Source organism: Lepisosteus oculatus, unplaced genomic scaffold (genome assembly GCF_040954835.1).
Source record: "Lepisosteus oculatus isolate fLepOcu1 unplaced genomic scaffold, fLepOcu1.hap2 HAP2_SCAFFOLD_45, whole genome shotgun sequence".
NCBI lineage: Eukaryota > Metazoa > Chordata > Actinopteri > Semionotiformes > Lepisosteidae > Lepisosteus > Lepisosteus oculatus.
Window position 1 is genome coordinate 669,831 of NW_027167988.1, and position 19,045 is coordinate 688,875.

At 48.3% G+C, this 19,045-nt stretch overlaps 7 non-coding genes and 1 pseudogene across 7 annotated transcripts; 5 read left to right on the forward strand and 3 right to left on the reverse strand.

Annotated features, from left to right (window-relative positions):
- The first annotated feature begins 3,077 nt into the window (after positions 1-3,077).
- On the forward strand, positions 3,078-3,149 carry trnag-ucc (transfer RNA glycine (anticodon UCC)). The gene has a single exon. It is a non-coding gene; the product is annotated as a tRNA-Gly (tRNA).
- A 5,077-nt stretch (positions 3,150-8,226) lies between these two features.
- LOC138229544 (U5 spliceosomal RNA) lies at positions 8,227-8,343 on the forward strand. Its single transcript, XR_011185954.1, has one exon. It is a non-coding gene; the product is annotated as a U5 spliceosomal RNA (small nuclear RNA).
- Positions 8,344-8,573: 230 nt separating this feature from the next.
- Positions 8,574-8,715, forward strand: LOC138229500 (U4 spliceosomal RNA). The gene has a single exon (XR_011185911.1). It is a non-coding gene; the product is annotated as a U4 spliceosomal RNA (small nuclear RNA).
- Positions 8,716-11,525: 2,810 nt separating this feature from the next.
- On the reverse strand, positions 11,526-11,599 carry trnat-agu (transfer RNA threonine (anticodon AGU)). The gene has a single exon. It is a non-coding gene; the product is annotated as a tRNA-Thr (tRNA).
- A 772-nt stretch (positions 11,600-12,371) lies between these two features.
- LOC138229320 (5S ribosomal RNA) lies at positions 12,372-12,490 on the reverse strand. Its single transcript, XR_011185751.1, has one exon. It is a non-coding gene; the product is annotated as a 5S ribosomal RNA (ribosomal RNA).
- A 1,807-nt stretch (positions 12,491-14,297) lies between these two features.
- LOC138229400 (U1 spliceosomal RNA) lies at positions 14,298-14,461 on the forward strand. The gene has a single exon (XR_011185820.1). It is a non-coding gene; the product is annotated as a U1 spliceosomal RNA (small nuclear RNA).
- A 636-nt stretch (positions 14,462-15,097) lies between these two features.
- On the reverse strand, positions 15,098-15,216 carry LOC138229333 (5S ribosomal RNA; annotated as a pseudogene).
- Positions 15,217-16,508: 1,292 nt separating this feature from the next.
- On the forward strand, positions 16,509-16,650 carry LOC138229464 (U4 spliceosomal RNA). The gene has a single exon (XR_011185875.1). It is a non-coding gene; the product is annotated as a U4 spliceosomal RNA (small nuclear RNA).
- Positions 16,651-19,045: the final 2,395 nt, after the last annotated feature.

Sequence of the window (19,045 nt, forward strand, 5' to 3'; positions counted from 1 at the left end):
TCAGTCTTCACTTTCCTCATTTTTCACTCTCTTTTCTCTGATTATATCCAACAACTCAACTCGCTCCGCCTTATATCTTTCTAGCGTTCCCTGAAGCTTTTGAAACTTTGTCAGCTCGGACAAAGACAGTTCCAGCTGTTTAGCTAGATTTAAGGTGAAACTCGATAGGACCAGAACTGCTTTCACAGACCCTCCTGTGTTAAGCTGGTTCGCTACCTTAGCTACTAAATCTACTTGCAGCTTCTCAATATCATCAAAGTTCAACTTTTCGATACCACTCCAGTAACCAGGATTGTCGTCGCTAGAAATAGTACTTATAAGCGACTCCACTTCAGACATTTTAGCAGCCATTGTCATTACGTCTGTAGGGAAAACCGGTTCAGGGACGCCAAATATGTAATCATAGTGGCTCTCTGAAGGCACCAGTTCTGTAGGGTTTGGGCATTTACTGAGACAATTATTAATTGTAGCAGTAAATCACAAAGTTGATTCTTTTGATGGCTTTAGAATCCAACCATGCGATATAACTCAAACAACGCACACACACAGGTACTAATACACGAGGATACATTTATTAATACATAGAATATGCATATAAACCTAACAGATCTTATCGAGAGGGTTATCAGAATACAAAAGGTATATATTCAATCAGTTACAAAGTGTTACACATATCAAGAGGACATACGTTCAGTATATCATTCATTAAGACCGTTTCATAAATGAACTTGGTTACAACTTCTACATTAGATACTCAAAACAAGTACATAACTCTTAGGAATTAAATTGATATCAACTGGTTGGGATAACAATTGAATTCTCGAGCTGTAATGCATTGAAGTTGAATACTCATCCAATCTTTGGGGATTCAGATCTCCTGCGGACTCAAAGAAACAGTTGCAGGCTGTTGCTGTCCAATCCGCGCTCTCTGGCTCCGTGCCAGGCTGTGCTGTGCGGCTTGCGACGGTGCGCTGCTGATGCTCACTGTTGGCTTTAACTAGCAAAGTTTGTGCACAGGAGAAAAGATGACTGTGGGTCCCAGCAAATCAGGAAGAGGACCGGTTCGTTCCTGATGAAGAGCTAGTTCTGAATAGTGATTCAGCTGTCCACAGTTCCGACCTGTTCACAAGGCCTGCTGCTGGTTACTCTCTGGCAACCTCCACTCTAGACTCTTAGAACAAAGGAAGGTTCTGGCACTCGGACATACTGGCCGTTCCATGGTTGTCCGGGCTGAGTCTCAGGATGGTCAGGAGGCGCGCTGCGAGAATGTCCTGCCCTTGGGATTCTCCTTTGAATTCCCTTTAGGATTGTTGAATCTGAATCTGAATCTGAATCTTGTTGAATCTTCCCTTCTGAATCTGAATCTCCAGGCTCTCTGTGTTGCCTGTTTTTACCTGGAGGAACTTCAGCTCATTGATTGGCTGAAAGTTCCATGGGCATCAGAGTCCCATGTGGGTTACTCGGCCCTACCAGTCCCTGATTGGTTGATCAAGGTGAGATATGAGTCACTTACTCCTGACACTTAGTAATGCAGTCCAGATGTCCAACTGGCACTCCCTAGACAGATAGGCGCCAATGGATGACCATTGATCATGATAGCCAGGCTTAGCTAAGTGCATCCCCCTTTGGGAGCTGTCCTTATCAAAAGAAAACATCTTGCATGAATTGTTTCTCTATGGCTGCACCACAGAGAAATGGGGCCTCATTTGGGAAGGCTCAGAACACTTAATTCTTTCTATTAATAAGCCTCACCGCTACACGTCAGAGAAACTTTAAGAGTATTACTTTTTTTTTTCTTTTTCCAAAATACAGTATGGAATCTAGACACCCGAGCAGATGGATTTCCAATCAGCACACGTTACACTAAACGCTAGAAAACAGGGGGATTTCTTTACGCAGTTATCAGCACACCCGGTATTCGCGTATAGAAGCCGCGGTGCTGTGCTGAACTTCAGTTATTCTGTGCGACTGATTCTCATTTCATTCTAAACTCGCCCACCCAGGGACGCCATTAAATGTAATGGTTTGATGGGTTTACTGAGACAATTATTAATTGTAGCAGTAATCACAAGGTTGTTCGTTGGGGCTTTTAGAAAATCAATCGTCAGAACAACTAACAACGCACACACAGGGGTTCAATACACTAGATACATTTATTAATATAAATTGTGCACCAAACATATACTAGTCTGCCTGGATACGAGTGGCAGACCTTACTGTGAGGGTTATCAATATACAAGGTATATAATCCCGAAGAGATGCAAACACAAAGAGATACACAACAGAGAATATATGTCAATATATATCGTTCGGTTACCAAATCGCTAATCAGTGTTATTACCCACTGTTACTCTAAACTCGGAAGTAAATACATTACTCATGAATTAAATTGATAACAACTTGTGTTGAGGTACAATTAAATTCTCGAGACGCAATGTAGAACATGGGGTTTACTTATCCACTGTGTATGGATTTGGAATTTCCCGGCACGAACACCAAACCAGCTGACAGGCTCTGTTGCAGCCTCTGTTCCAGCGGTTGTCCAATGGGCGTTGTCCCGGCGTCCTCTGGCTACCGGCCAACCAGTCAAGGTGCAGCTCGGAGTAGGACGGGCGGAGGAATCTGACTGAGGCGCGCAGGGCAGTCGTTGCTCCGAGGGGATCTACCAGCAGTCCGGCTGGCTGGTAGAAAGTCTCTATGCACAGAGTGTGACCGCGAGTCCTCACAAGTCACTCTTGTGCCTGGGAAGAAGCTGGTTCGTTCCCGGTCCAGCACTGCTTCTGAATAAGCTATTCAGGTTGTCGACGAGGGTCCAACTGTAGGGTCCAACTGTCCAACACAAACACAATCTGTGGCGTTAAGCGTGACATAGTCTTGCAGGCATCGTGCTGTCTCACTGCAATACTATACCGCTGGAGGAAACAGTCCATCTGGCCATGAAACTCATTTGAACGTCTAGCTACAGCAACTAACAATATCATGATTTATTCAGGATGTGTGGAATCAGCACGTCCCAGAGACAGCTTCCGAAATCGTGAGCATTCTCTGGTGGTGTCCTGCAGGGCACCTGTGGGCGTGCGTTGGTGGTATAGTGGTGAGCATAGCTGCCTTCCAAGCAGTTGACCCAGGTTCGATTCCCGGCCAACGCAGTGGCGATTGGTTTCAAATGCTGTCATGAGCCTTGGATTGTGACTAGCAAAGCGCAGCCTTTTGAAAGAGCTAAAGCACTGCAAAACGGAATTGAAGGAGAATCTTACAGGGGATTCTGAGCGGTGTCTGCATACACGCAGTCCGATACGGGTGCTGAAAGCTTGAGCTACTCTCAATGTCATGCTGCCTTGCCCCAGAGTAAATCTGTTACATTGAAAGAATGCTTCTGGCAGGTTCAAAAAGGGACCCTTGTTAATTGGAGAAATCAATGATTTCGAATGAATTCTGTATGCGTTAAAAGACAGCTATACACAGAAAACATGCAGGACACTGCTCATGATGTTTCCCGAGCCGAAACACAGTGCGTTTTTCCAAGCCATCTGACAAAGCCCGCCCACTGAAAACTGCAGCAGATCGTGTAAAGACGTTCAACTTTGTAACTACTGCACGCACAGGAAGCAGAATAAATTCCTCTTTTCCGGTTTTATTTATGCGAACCATAAATAAACCAAATAAACCAAGTTGCAAGAGGCCCGCACCCACAGCACAAATTGCGCAGCCTAGGCCACCTCCTCGCCCTGCACGCCACCGCCTCCTGCTGGGCCCACTCTTTCGCACACTCACACGCCACACTAACACTCAAAAGTGTGGGCAAAACAAGAAAACGAGCGCACCGTTTCCTACACATCTGCAGTCACCGTTGCGCATTCGCAGCATGTCCCGGGATGCAATTCGGCCTCATTTGCATAACTCCAGACCGGCAGATCGCCACGCAAGCTCGCGACGTGTGCCTGCCACACACCGAACAAACCTTTTCAGCAATTTCCAAAAAACGGACCTGCTCGCCTGCCCACAAGGCTCCGTCTCTTACCTGCTCTCCAGAGCCTGCTGCCTTCTGTGCTTTTCTCTCGGCACCGCTGCAGCGCACACAACTCCTGCAGCGGGAGGGGGGGAGAAAGTTCCCGCGCTCCGCCGCAGGGAAGGCTCGCTCCGTGCGCACACGTCCTTTCGATGCCAGTTCAACAAGTGCTCCGCATTAGCTGCGTCGGGGCTCCGGGGTGTCGCACCTCACCTCACCTCACCTCGCACTGCCCCCTCCTTGAATGTCTGCCGCTGGGCATGCCCCACTCTCCTCCGCCTTATCTTATCGCGTGTGAGCACCGACAATGGCCACAATGCCGGGGAATGGCACCTGTAAATTAATTCTCTTCTCTTGCAGCCTGAGATCATGTCCTTCTTTTGGCTCCCTCCAGTTCTGATAAAAAATCTCACTCTTGCTAATTGAGGCATTGTGAGAGAGGAGCAGGGTGACGTCATCCATGTATAGAGATGTCTTTACCTCTCCTCCCCCACTTCCAGGCACTGGTATCCCATTAATGGCCTGATCCTGGCGCAAGGCACAGGCTAAGGGCTCCATAGCCAAAACGAATAACAAGGGGGATAATGGGCAGGCCTGCCTCACCTCTGAACAGACTTCAAAGGGGTGTGATCTATTGCCATTAACCATTACTCTGCTGTTGCTACCTGTGTACAGCAGGTTAATCCACTTTCTCATGATGGGGCCAAAATTCATGTGCTCAAGTACCAATGTTAAGTACTGCCGGTTTAGGCGGTCAAAGGCCTTTTCTAGGTCTACACCTAAAATGCACAGAGGGAGGGAGCGATCCTCTGAGTACAGACAGACATCCCTCAACAAGGCCAGGTTGTCGCTCATCAGGCGTCCTGCTATCCCACAAGTCTGTTCTTTCCCTACCAGTGAGGCCACTACATTTTGTAGGCGCAGGAAAAGGGCTTTGGACAGGATCTTAGTGTCCACGCCTAACAGGCTGAGGGGTCTCCAGTTCTTTATGTCATTCTTTGCTCCTTTCTTAAACAAGAGAGAGATAGTGCCTTCTCTTAAGGAGTCAGGCAGCAATTCTGTCTTATAGCTTCCCTCGAATAGGAGCAGTAGCGGATCCTGAAGCAGATCCCAAAAGGTGCAATAAAATTCTTTAGGGAGCCCGTCAGCACCCGGAGTTTTCCTCTTCTGTAAGCTCTCCATAGCCTGTCTCAGCTCTTCTATTGTCAAATCCCTCTCAAGTACTTCCCTATCTTCTTCACTCAAAACGTTTTCTAGCTTTGAGGTAAAAAAATGAATTTCTTCATCCTTTACCTCTGTAGAGCTGTACAGTCTTGAGTAGAAGGCCTTGGTGCAGGAGAGGATAGCACTCGGCTCTGTTCTCTCTCGTCCCTCCTCATCAACTACACTTTCCATGACAGACTTGGAGCCTACCACTTTCCTGAAAAAGAAGCGAGTACACTTCTCATTTTCTTCCAAGAACTGCACTCTGCTTCTTAACAGCAATCCTCGACTACTTTCTTCGGCTATGCTCCGGATGTCCTTTTTTAAAAGGGTGATATCCTCGAGCACAGCGAAGCCACTGTGCAGCATCGTGTAGAGACGCTGCAGCTGCCTCTGTTTCCTGGCTAGCACTCCTCTCCGTCTGGCAGCAGCCTTCCTTCCCTCAGCCATGAAAAAGGCCTTTGTCCTCATCTTCACCTCCTCCCACCACTCTCCTACTGACCCGTACAGACACTGCAAGGACAGCCACTGTGATAGTTTCTCCTTGTAGCGGGATACTACCCCCTCGTTCTCTAGCAGCTTAGTGTTGAGTTTCCAGAGGCCTGGGCCAAAGACAGTCCCGCCCTGGAGTTCCACTCTACACCCTAAAGCCTGATGATCTGAGAAGAAGACAGGCTGAAGAGTGACCCCAACAACTTTCACTCTCTCTGAGACAAAGCAATAGTCAATTCTGGAGCTGCTATTCCTCCTTGACCATGTATATCCTGCTGTTGTGGGATATATACATCTATATGTGTCTGAGAGTTTAAAGTCTTGAACTAAGTTTTGCAGGGCCAGTGAGCTGGAATCCAATTTTATCGGAGAGCTAGACTGCCTGTCTGTGTGCTCTAAGATACAATTAAAATCCCCTCCCACTATCACGTCTGTGCTACTTAACAATAGGGGAGAGAGTGCCTTGAGTAGCTCCACCCTTCCTCCCACGTCAGTAGGACAATACACATTGATTAGCCGCAGGTTAACGGTCCCCCATTCCACATCCACACACAGCAACCTGCCATCTATGACCCTCTGAATACTTTTCAATTTGAAAGCCCATCCTTTGAAAAGAATGGCCACACCAGAGGCTCTGTTGTTATTGTCCCCTGACCAAACAGAAGGCCCTTTATCCCACCTATCTTCAAAGGTTTTATACCTCTCTTGATAGGCTAAAGCACACTCCTGCAACATCAACACATCTCCCTCTCTCTGCTGGAGGTAATCAAAGACAGACTGGCATTTAACTCTGTCATTGATACCTCTGGTGTTAAGAGAAATTATGTTTAGATCCATATTACATAAGAAAGTGGAACCAGTCTTTACAAAACACATTTCTCTTCGGTCTCACCTGTTACCTTCTTCTTTTTCTTTTTCTTCTTACCAATTTCCTGCCAGCCATCCTCTGAATGAGCCTTCATCAGGGTGGCAGCAGTAAAAGCATTCACGGAGTCCATTTCAAGGAAGGGGGTAGAGGGAGGGGTGGAGGGGTTCCAGCTGTCCCCATCGCCATGCTCTCCTTCCTCCTCGCTCGGGGAGAAAACAGAGTCATTTTTCCTTTTCCTCAAGTCCAGCTCCTGGGAGCACTGAGGGGAAAGGGGTGCAGCCGATGCACCAGTCTCCTCTTCCCCCTCACCCACCAGCTGTTGCAGATCCTCCGTGATGGACTGGATGGAGGAGAGGAGGGCATCTGTAGCACTTGCAGAGTCTAAGAAAAGCAGCTCCGCTGAATCCTGGGTATCGTCGCTGGACCCGCTCCACCGGGGGGCCCCACACTGGCCCTTGTTCTGAGGAGCAGGAGTGGGGGAGGGGTCCTCGCTGTTCTCGGGGGTTTTCAAACCCTCGTGCTTGTCTGGTGCAGTCTGCGGTTGTGGGAGCGTAGTGGATTTCTCTTCCACCGGCCCCGGAGCCACAGCAGGACTGATCCTGGCTGGAGGCTGAGAGTCTTTGTCCAACAAGGGTTCTTTGTTTGACTTGTTGTTTGCTTTGGCTTTTCGGGCCGGTTTGGCTGAAACAAGCACTGCCTCATCCTTTCTCATTTTGAGTTTATTGGCGTAGGCGTGAGGGCAGTTCTTAAAAACGTGTCCTTCCGAACCACATAAATTGCACTTTGGCAGCATTGAACAGTCAGAGGCTAAATGTCCCTGTTTTCCACAGGTCTTGCAGCATTTCACAGTGCAGGACGATGCCAGGTGTCCCACAGCACCACAGCGCCGACACACCTTTGGTTGTCCCACATAAAAAACATAGCCATTGCAGGCGCCCAGCCGGATCGTAGAGGGCAGGTGCCTTAAGCCTCCATTTACATTGTCCGGTAGCAAGCGAACCTCGAATTTCCTTGCTCCTGTTTTTATACCGTCAACATCTCTAACCTCAGTTCCATGGTGGACGGTGCAGTACTGCTTAAGCCAGGTGTGAATGTCCTCCGTCTTTGCCAGTTCCGAGAACATAACAACATGCACCGTTTTCCTCTCTCTCTGTGTCAGAGGCTGCAAGTTGATCTTCTCAAGGGCAGGAACTTTCCCTTTTTTTGCCTCAAACACATCCACACATTGTTCAAACAGAGAATAGGTAGCAAAAACAACCTCAAATGCTTTCTGACCTGGGAGAGCGAAGATGAAATCCAAGTGCCGAGGTTCAAAGCCAAGTTCCTTCTGTAACACTTTTCTGCTGAACTGCATACGATCCATGAAGAGGTCATCCAAAAGCTCAAAACGTACAGCATTGTTGCGGGATCCAAAGGTTGCCATCTCAAACTGCAAAACAAACACTGCTTCCACAAAACAAGAAAACAATCCAACTACTCCAACTACAGGCTGATCAAGGTATCTCCCCTGCCAGGTAAGCCGAGAGCCGCAGGCGATGAGCCCGGAGCTGAACGGGCCCCACTGGCTCATTTGTAAGGCCAGGTGCATTGCCAACCACGACCGGCAGGGCAGAGGCTTTGAAGGCGGCCTGGGCTCCTGCAGCTGTGCTGCCACGCACTCTGGTTTCTCTTCATCTCGTACAAATCTTTTGCCTTTTACTAAAGATTTCCATGGAGAGGAGCATGAATGAGTTCCATACAATTTTTGTGCTTCCCTGCCTTCGGGTGGGGCGCAGCTGGGCTGGTCAAAGAGAGAAAACAAAATCGCTCACAATCGCTCTTATTATGGCGACTGTGGCCGTCTGCTCTGTGAGTCCTCGGTCTCCGCCTGTCTGATTGGCGCTCTTTTCTTTGGGGGGCGGGAAGTGTCCGGCCGCAAATATGAAGCGTTACAGCAACGACATGCCATGAGACGATTGATAACGATTTCCATAGGATCCCCGCGGTTGCCTGGCAACCGTCAGCTTTGCGCAGTGGCAGTATCGTAGCCTGTGAGGTATAGCCGAGGCGCGATTATTGCTAGTTGAAAACTTTTCCCAATACCCCGCTTCCGCCGGTTTGCAATACAATCGTCGAAAGCAATTTTTGACAGTCTCGTCAGTGCGTGACATAGTCTTGCAGGCATCGTGCTGTCTAACTGCAATACTATACCGCTGGAGGAAAAAGCCCGGGTTCAATGAGCCTTGGAATGTGACTAGGAAAGTGAAGCCTTTTGAAAGAGGTAATGTCAACGCTTTTTTAACAGAGTACCAAAAAAGCGTCTTTTTTGAAGGCCTGGGCACTGAGCATTGTTGGTTCAGTGGTAGAATTCTCGCTTCTCACGCGGGAGGCTCTGGTTCGATTCCCAGCCAAAGCAGTGGCTTTTGCAGCGAGCGGCTCCATCACTTGCATCCCTTTGCAACTCGCAACTGAAAACCCACTGAAGCTAAGCAGGTGTGAGCCAGGTCAGTACCCGGATGGGGGTGAGCTACAGGGAAAAACAAAGTTTCCAGCTGGAAGCGGTGTTAATGGTGCCGGCGGGGGGGCGCTCACCCTGAGGTCTGTGCGGGTCCCAATGCCCCAGCATAGTGACGGAGACGCTGTGTTGTAAAAGGGTGCTGTCTCTTGGATGAGATGTAAAACCGAGGTCACAGCGCTCTGTGGTCATTAAAAATGACCACCAAAACCTTTGACAAAAGCTCTTGGTAATTGATGGTCTTCAATAATGCTTCTCCTTTAGGTACATTTTAAATCAGCTGAAAAATGCTGTGAAATGGGGGGTCACTTCACGCCAGTGTAGGATTTGGGTTACAAGAACTATAAAACTGCACGAGAAAGCCCGTACACTGAATTACACGGCTTTCAATTCAAAGGAGGGCAAAAGAAATTCCCTGAGTTTGATTTTTTGCAGCACAGAGAGGATTGCTGTCGTGAGGCTGGTTAGCTCAGTTGGTTAGAGCTAATAACACCAAGGTTGTGGGTTCGAGTCCCGTACGGGCCAGGTCCTTTTCTCCTCTCTTACAAAAGCTGTTAGGTTCCTTTCCGTGGTGAGATGGGTTGTCATGCAACGCTGCTACATAGTGCCGACAGACAATTAAATGACAAAAATGAAGAGAGTTAAAGCAGCTGGAAAGATTTTCTTACAACTTTTGAGCTGACACAGTTTTGGAAAATGTTTTCTTCACGCTGCACTGTACCACATAGGCAGCCAAGAGTCTCCAAAACAAAACAGAATTGACAGTCATATAATGTCCATTAACCCCGGTTTTAAACACAGCATCATGTCTGCCATCATAAGAATATGAGTCCAATATTTTAGAATATAGTCAGAATGTCTTCTAACCTTACCTGTGGTGTCTTTAATCCCTATTGCTAAATGCATGATGTACGTACTGCATACATGTGTCTTGAGAATGAGGAATGGGCCCCTGAGACATTTACCTGTTTCACAAATGATCGTATTTTACTAGAGATTCTGTTTGGGATTCAGATGTGCATTCGGACAGCAATCCCTTTCAAGAAATGATACGTTCTGGATGAGGTCAAAGGTGCTGGAACACTGTATTTAGGATGTATGTAAGCAGTGAAGTAGTGCAACACACTGGATCATTATATTATTAGAATCTATTCTACTTAAATTATTACATTCTACACAACTTGAGCTCTCAGCACCGTACTGAGCCCAGGTGTTTTTCTAAAGCTGTCAGGTGCAGTTCATTTACATGAAGGAAATCTCTTACTGGGTACGATTACAATGCAGTAAGTAGCACAGACTACTTAGGGAGTAGGCTGATGTGTTTAAAAACAACCAGCGCCAGACAGGAGTCGAACCTCCAAACTCCTAATCCATAGTCAGACACATTATCCATTGCACCACTGGCCCTCGTGTGACACTGCAGGGCTGTAACCCAGTGAGCTTAGCACTGCAACTAGTAAAATATTACCCCCGGTCCATTCTTTTCCAAAAGTGAGAAACACCTGTTTTCTACATTTTGTCTGTTTTAAAACCATATCTCTTTAAACCAAACCAAGAGTTTGTCTTTTGCACTGATATTCTGATTCATTTCGATTTCAAAGAAAAAAAAAACATTACCTTCCAAAGCATCATAAAATTGTCCCTTCCTCCAGACTCTACTTCTCTCTTGTAGTAGTACAGCAGACCTTTCCAGGTGAGAAGATCACAGAGTCCGAAATGAGCTTCCTCCATCAAGCAAAGTACCTGAACTTGACTCTGTCATCATAAAAGCGCCCCTGTAATAAAGAAATTAAATCCGAAATCAAGAGGGCAGTTGCCTACTGAAGTTCAAGAAGTCATAAATTTTAACCTAGCAACATATTAAAGGCTGCATCTATACAATTACGATTCTAGAAATGCTCACCAGATTACGTTTTAAGAAAGAACTGCGCCTCAGGTTCCGCCGAGATCTTAACTCGGATGGCAGGATTCAGAGGCTGGAGTGTGGAATGATGGCGCACGGAGGGTCCACATACTGTGGATCCCTCAGTGATCTTCCGCGTGTTCAAACCGCCAGCGTGTGACTCCCCTATCCCCCTGACCTCATTGCTCTGCTCTCGCCTCTGTGCAGCTGAGCCCGACTCATGGTAAAGTGAAAAAAATATGCCCTCAACGTGAGATTTACTCTGGAGTGAGGATAGTTGTTACCTTCTTATCGTTGAAACGGATGTATGTGATGTGGCGACTAGGTTCTTCTCCATTAGCAGGCTTAAGGTTAAAGAAGTCATTGCTGACTTATTTTTTTTTTGCCAGCCGCGAGCGCTGATTAGCGAGGTTTGTATTTCATGTTTTGCAAGTTGCATCCATTTTAAGACAAACAAGTCGTTCAAGACAGGAAATGAATACTTGCATTTAATTAAGTCTAGACGTATGCGGTTGTCCATAATGACCAGTTCTGTTCGAGAACACAGAACAAAAAAAGGCACCGCTGGGATTCGGACCCAGGATTTTCTGTTTACTAGACAGGCGCTTTAACCAACTAAGCCACGGCGCCCCGGGAGTGCTGTCCTTTTGCAGCCACTTGGACACACCACTCAGACACATCTGCATTCGGTGTGTGCTCCGCCTGCTCGCTGAGCAAGTTGCCACCTTTACATACAATAGCAACATCGACACCAAGAGAAAGGATGACAAATGGCTTTTATCTGGAACTTTTCATGTCCAAGGAGCTCAATGTGCTTTCTGTGTACAACAGGGCCACTGAACTCCACACTGGCCACTGAACCACAGCAGTGGCTTGCTGGCTTGACATCTCCCAAGGAAAATGTTGAAATCGCATGTGGAACAGGAAAATGACCCTCGAGTATGAGGGAAAAAAAAGAAAAAGATCAACTGGAGTGCGCCAACCCATGTCAGGACAGCCCAGTTTCCTAGACGAGGTGGCCGAGTGGTTACTGTATGCTGAGTCTAAAGACAGTTTCACCCGTTTTCTGATTGCTCGGTTCTGTACCAGTGCAGACATGTCAAACAGTGAATGGCTGTACCTCTATTGTATCCGTGCTCAATGAATGAAATCGGTAACAAATGAATATATGTCTAGTTATACGAAAAACGAGTGGTTTATCGACTCATCTTCATTTGCAGATTTAGAGGCAGCTTCGATATTCGTTTTACAGATGTTTTTTTTTTTTTGAATATGGGTCACACACATGCCACAGCAACAAAACATCTCTAGAGATGAGGCTATAGATCACCTTTCCATCCTGCAGGTTTTCCTCTCAAAGCCTACGGCACCAACGGCGACCCCTGCTGGCCGGGAGAGCAAAAGCTTACAGCACCTGGTATTCCCAGGCAGTCTCCCATCCAAGTACTAACCAGGCCCGACGCTGCTTAGCTTCCAAGATCAGACGAGATCGGGCATGTTCAGGGTGGTGTGGCCGTAAGCGAAAGCCCTGGCGCCTGACTCGCTACTTGAAGCTGTGTGTGGCGGGGGTTCCGTGCCCCCCGAGCGGCACTGAAGGATCGTTCGTGTGCAACTCTTTGGAAAGGAGCTGCTTTCCAAATCGCATTGCGTGCCTGGATGTTGGCGAATGCGCTCCCTTGTGTTGGCTCGTCCCGCACTGGAGGAGGACAAACAATCTGCACGGAGGAGCACCAGGCAAGTCTTCACCAGACAAAAACCTCCAGTGCACAGCACTCTGGAAACATTTCGGGGCTTTCGCGTGTTTATTTCAGCACGTAAAGCGCACCGGTCCAACACGTCGGCCGGGCGCGCGGCGCCTCCGCCCTCTTGTGGGCTTGCGGCGTCAGAGCAAGAGGCTCCTTCTCGCTGCCCTTCCGCTGTGTTGCAGGGCCCCGAGAGGGAACCCGGAGCGCTCACTTTGTGGGGGGCGGGGGACCGCGTTCGCGCTCTGCCCCCGGTCTCTTGCGCGAGTACTAAATCTCACGGACAGGGGGGCCTCGTCATTGATTGTTACAGGTGAGACGGGGATTAGGAGGAGACCCCGACTGATGGGTAAAGGGGAGCACTAACACCAGAGGGACACCCCCGGCGTCTCTTTTTGAGAGACGCCCTGGGGTTTCCTAATGGCCAAGGAGGGTCGGGACCTCGGTTTGACGCCTCCCCCGAAGGACGGCGCCTGTTTGTGCAGCAGAGTGTCGCCATCAGGAGGCTGGGGCGTAAGAGAGCCACACAGCCCGCAGGGTGAGCGCTCCCTACTGGTCCCAGTCACACCTCTTGCAGGAGCAGCAGCAACCGGAGCTTTTCCGGGGTGGAATCTCCCATCCGGGTGCCGGCCAGGCTCACACCTGCTGGGCTGCCCCGGGGGTGAGCCCAGTCGAGAGTCGCAGGGCCAGATCTAGTCACCGGGGAGAAACGATACAAGTGAAGGATTGCTCGGCTCTCGGCACTTGAAAAGACCGACAAATGTCTCGTTCCCGCCGGAGCTGAATGTAACCGCATGTGTGGTGTCGTCTTCTTCCCCCGCCCCGCTGTGTTTGCTGTATTGTCTCTGAAGCCGGCCCCCCCGAGACGAGACGGGCTGTTCCTGTGCCCCAATTAACACTTTACAGGTGCCATTCCCCGGCATTGTGGCCATTGTCGGTGCTCACACGCGATAAGATAAGGCGGAGGAGAGCGGGGCATGCCCAGCGGCAGACATTCAAGGAGGGGGCAGTGCGAGGTGAGGTGAGGTGCGACACGCCGGAGCCCCGACGCAGCTAATGCGGAGCACTTGTTGGACTGGCATCGAAAGGACGTGTGCGCACGGAGCGAGCCTTCCCTGCGGCGGAGCGCGGGAACTTTCTCCCCCCCTCCCGCTGCAGGAGTTGTGTGCACTGCAGCGGTGCCGAGAGAAAAGCACAGAAGGCAGCAGGCTCTGGAGAGCAGGTTAGAGACGGAGCCTTGTGGGCAGGCGAGCAGGCCCGTTTTTTGGAAATTGCTGAAAAGGTTTGTTCGGTGTGTGGCAGGCGCACGTCGCGAGCTTGCGTGGCGATCTGCCGGTCTGGAGTTATGCAAATGAGGCCAAATTGCATCCCGGGACATGCTGCGAATGCGCAACGGCGACTGCAGATGTGTAGGAAACGGCGCGCTCGTTTTCTCGTTTTGCCCACACTTTTGAGTGTTAGTGTGGCGTGTGAGTGTGTGAAAGAGTGGGCCCAGCAGAAGGCGGTGGCGTGCGGGGCGAGGAGGTGGCCTAGGCTGCGCGACTTGTGCTGTGGGTGCGGGCCGCTTGCAGGGGCCTGTTTAACTCCTACTTACCTGGCAGGGTAGGTACCTTGATCAAGAAGGAGGTTCACCCAGGGCGAGGCTCGGCCATTGCACTCCGGCTGTGCTGACCCCTGCGAATTCCCCAAATGTGGGAATCTCGACTGCATAATTTCTGATAGTGGGGGACTGCGTTCGCGCTCTCCCCTGATGTGCTTGATCCAAAATCAGATACGAGAGGGTTAGGACACCACGAGCTGCGTGGCTGCGGAAGGATCCCGGTTCGACAGGAGGGGACGCCGCTGCTGGTTCTCGCTGGCTTTTAGTTAGGGGTCCGGAGAAGCATCTCAAGCTAGTTCCACTACTCCTTCCGGACGTTCATTCCCTTTTCAAAGTCAGTCGTTTTGCTGTAGTCTGCGTTCTTTAGGCTGATTATCGAGGTTAGCCTTTATTTGGTCATGGGGGGCCTCGGTACTGTATGCTGAGTCTAAAGACAGTTTCACCCGTTTTCTGATTGCTCGGTTCTGTACCAGTGCAGACATGTCAAACAGTGAATGGCTGTACCTCTATTGTATCCGTGCTCAATGAATGAAATCGGTAACAAATGAATATATGTCTAGTTATACGAAAAACGAGTGGTTTATCGACTCATCTTCATTTGCAGATTTAGAGGCAGCTTCGATATTCGTTTTACAGACGGGTTTTTTTTTTTGAATATGGGTCACACACATGCCACAGCAACAAAACATCTCTAGAGATGAGGCTATAGATCACCTTTCCATCCTGAAGGTTTTCCTCCCAAAGCCTACGGCACCAACGGCGACCCCTGCTGGCCGGGAGAGCAAAAGCTTACAGCACCTGGTATTCCCAGGCAGTCTCCCATCCAAGTACTAACCAGGCCCGACGCTGCTTAGCTTCCGATATCAGACGAGATTGGGCGTGTTCAGGGTGGTGTGGCCGTAAGCGAAAGCCCCAGCGCCTGACTCGCTACTTGAAGCTGTGTGTGGCGGGGGTTCCGTGCTCCCCGAGCGGGACTGAAGGATCGTTCGTGTGCAACTCTTTGGAAAGGAGCTGCTTTCCAAATCGCATTGCGTGCCTGGATGTTGGCGAATGCGCTCCCTTGTGTTGGCTTGTCCCGCACTGGAGGAGGACAAACAATCTGCACGGAGGAGCACCAGGCAAGTCTTCAGTGCACAGCACTCTGGAAACATTTCGGGGCTGTCGCGTGTTTATTTCAGCACGTAAAGCGCACCGGTCCAACACGTCGGCCGGGCGCGCGGCGCCTCCGCCCTGTTGCTGCCCCTGCAGCTGCTTCACTTTTCCCTTTAGTTGCCATCGATTTTTTTGTAGTGCTATACATATACGATTGAGGTATCTTAGAGTTCTCCTTCGAAGACCCAGCACTCTCTTTTCTTTTCCCAGTGTTACTCATATCGGACTTTTTAAACCTAAAAAAAATCGTTTTTTTTTCTTTCAATTAAAACTGAAGTTTAAACAACTAGTGTTAAGTCCTTATTTTTCTGTAGTCAAAAAAAGCAAAAATTAACATTCAGGTCATGAAAAACTCAAAAAAAACTCCCCAACCACTAAACTTTACCTCCCACCTGAGCGCCATCTTGAACGCCCCTACCACCAGAGAATGCTCACGATTTCGGAAGCTGTCTCCGGGACGTGCTGATTCCACACATCCTGAATAAATCATGATATTGTTAGTTGCTGTAGCTAGACGTTCAAATGAGTTTCATGGCCAGATGGACTGTTTCCTCCAGCGGTATAATATTGCAGTGAGACAGCACGATGCCTGCAAGACTATGTCATGCTAAACGCCACAGATTGTGTTTGTCCGTTCGTGTCAGTCGTCCCGCAGCCACGGGAAGTGGGACACAAACATGCTGCAATGCTTTCAAGACGTTAGGATTTGTTTGTGCAACATCCAAGAAGAGTACTTGTGGCTTGAATGTGAACTGTACGTGCCCGCCCCCTTTCCTCTGTAGTGCATGAGTTCCTCCCGGCATGCCCTTCGTCATTGTTCTGTCATCTTGTATTTAAAGGGTTGTATTTCTGCTGCTGAAAATAAGCAACGGTTTTCTCACAACGCCCTTTGTTCCCAACGGAGCCCTTGTCTGTCATGAAATTCTTCAAAACCTCAAGCTAGAAGAAGAAGAAGACGACAAATATGAAGCGTTACCGCAACGACATGCCATGAGACGATCGATAACGATTTCCATAGGATCCCCGCGGTTGCCTGGCAACCGTCAGCTTTGCGCAGTGGCAGTATCGTAGCCTGTGAGGTTTAGCCGAGGCGCGATTATTGCTAGTTGAAAACTTTTCCCAATACCCCGCTTCCGCCGGTTTGCAATACAATCGGCGAAAGCAATTTTTGACAGTCTTGTCGGAGACTGAGCAAGGTGTTTAAAGACAGATTTGGTCACGGTGATATCATGGTAGAAAGAAACGAGCTTGTTACGTGTCAACAGGAACGCTCTTTAGCTCTTTCAGCTTTATGCAGAGAACAGCGTCTGTCGAGATTACTTTTGTGTCAGCGCGAAACGCCGTGTGCTGTCAGTATGATTTCATATTGCTCATAGCGGCGCCTGGCTTTTGTCTGTCAAACGTTAGGTTGCGCTTCTTCATGCTGCATCGTCGGCATGAGTGGAGCATTTTAAACGTCTGTACTTACTGCGCCCCATAAGAAATCGTTTGTCCCCATTCAAAAGAGATTGTGCGATGTCCTGCAGCGTTCGCAAAGCAAACCTTTGACAGTTTGAAAAGAGGAATTTATTCTGCTTCCTGTGCGTGCAGTAGTTACAAAGTTGAACGTCTTTACACGATCTGCTGCAGTTTTCAGTGGGTGGGCTTTGTCAAATGGCTTGGAAAAACGCACTGTGTTTCGGCTCGGGAAACATCATGAGCAGTGTCCTGCATGTTTTCTGTGTATAGCTGTCTTTTAACGCATACAGAATTCATTCGAAATCATTGATTTCTCCAATTAACAAGGGTCCCTTTTTGAACCTGCCAGAAGCATCCTTTCAATGTAACAGATTTACTCCGGGGAAGGGCAGCATGACATTGAGAGTAGCTCAAGCTTTCAGCACCTTTATCTGACTGCATGTATGCAGACACTGCTCAGAATCCCCTGTAAGATTCTCCTTCAATTCCGTTTTGCAGTGCTTTAGCTCTTTCAAAAGGCTTCGCTTTGCTAGTCACAATCCAAGGCTCATGACAGCATTTGAAAACATTCGCAACTGCGTTGGCCGGGAATCGAACCTGGGTTAACTGCTTTGAAGGCAGCTATGCGCAACACTGGCTCGCTCCAGAATAAATCTCGCGTCGAGGGCATATTTTTTTCCATTTTACCGTGAGTCGGGCTCAGCTGCACAGAGGAGAGAGCAGAGCAATGAGGTCACGGGGACAGGGGAGTCACACGCTGGCGGTTTGAATATGCGGAAGATCACTGAGGGATCCACAGTATATGGACCCTCCGTGCGCCATCAGTCCGCACTCCGGACTCTGAATCCTGCCATCCGAGTTAAGATCTCGGCGGAACCTGAGGCGCAGTTCCTTCTTAAAACGTAATCTGGTGAGCATTTCTAGAATCGTACTTGTATAGATGCAGCCTTTAATGTGTTGCTAGGTTAAAATTGATGACTTCTTGTATTTCGGTAGGCAACTGCCCTCTTGATTTCGGATTTAATTTCTTTATTACAGGGGCGCTTTTATGAAGACAGAGTCATGTTCAGGTACTTTGCTTGATGGAGGAAGCTCATTTCGGACTCTGTGATCTGCTCACCTGGAAAGGTCTGCTATACTACTACAAGAGAGAAGTAGAGTCTGGAAGAAGGGACAATTTTATGATGCTTTGGAAGATAATGTTTTTTTTTCTTATACTGAAAATGAAAGGTAGTTGTTTCTATATGGACTCAGTCTTTGGAATTTGTATATTTATATATTTCAGTGAACCCTCAGCCATTCCTTCTGTATTGTAATTCAATTTCTCTTTTAAAATTCCTTCCCCACTTCTAGGACCTGCAGTTGCTGAACTCCACAATGGCTTCTATTGGAAAGTCTGTGACTGAGACCATTATTTATTTAGGAGCAATGAGCAATTCTTATATAAATGCAATAAAATCATTATGCTCAAACTATGAGAGAGAATTTTAAGGATAATTTAAGAAATCAGTCTTAGCTTGTTTCTATACACAGATGGTATTATTTATTTTCAAAGGAAACCCGCGCGGATTCCCCTGGTGTGCAAGATGTACCTGAATACTCTTGATCAGCTTCCTGCTCACTTGAAGAGGGCGTGTATGAAGCACGCCACGGCAGAAAAGATCATGATGGCCTCTCAACAGGCGAGGGAGGACATGATGAATCACCTGAAGAACGGGGTCATCGTGGATTACCACAGAATAGAGATCGTGTCTGGTGAGGCAAACAGGATAGTGGTTGTAAGACTGCTAGAGTCCTTGGGCCTTTTTGTACATGGGAAGCCTGAAGACACATTGGCAAGGTGAGATATTTTTAATCTGTAAGGCTTCTGTAGTTTCTTTTTGAAATCATTGTTACAACATATTATGTAAAAGCATGTTGAAAAGAATCTACCTGCATTCCAGCGGCCCTGAGCAAGAGGCCGCTGTCCAGGAGGAAGAGATGCCAGAGGCTGCTCTAGAAACTGAAACAGAAGCGGATAAGGAAGGGGAAGATGTGAGCTCTGAAGAACTCTATCAGCAGTAAGACTTTTTTATTTTTCAGATGTATCTATTTTTTACTAAAATTCTAATTTGTCTTATAGGT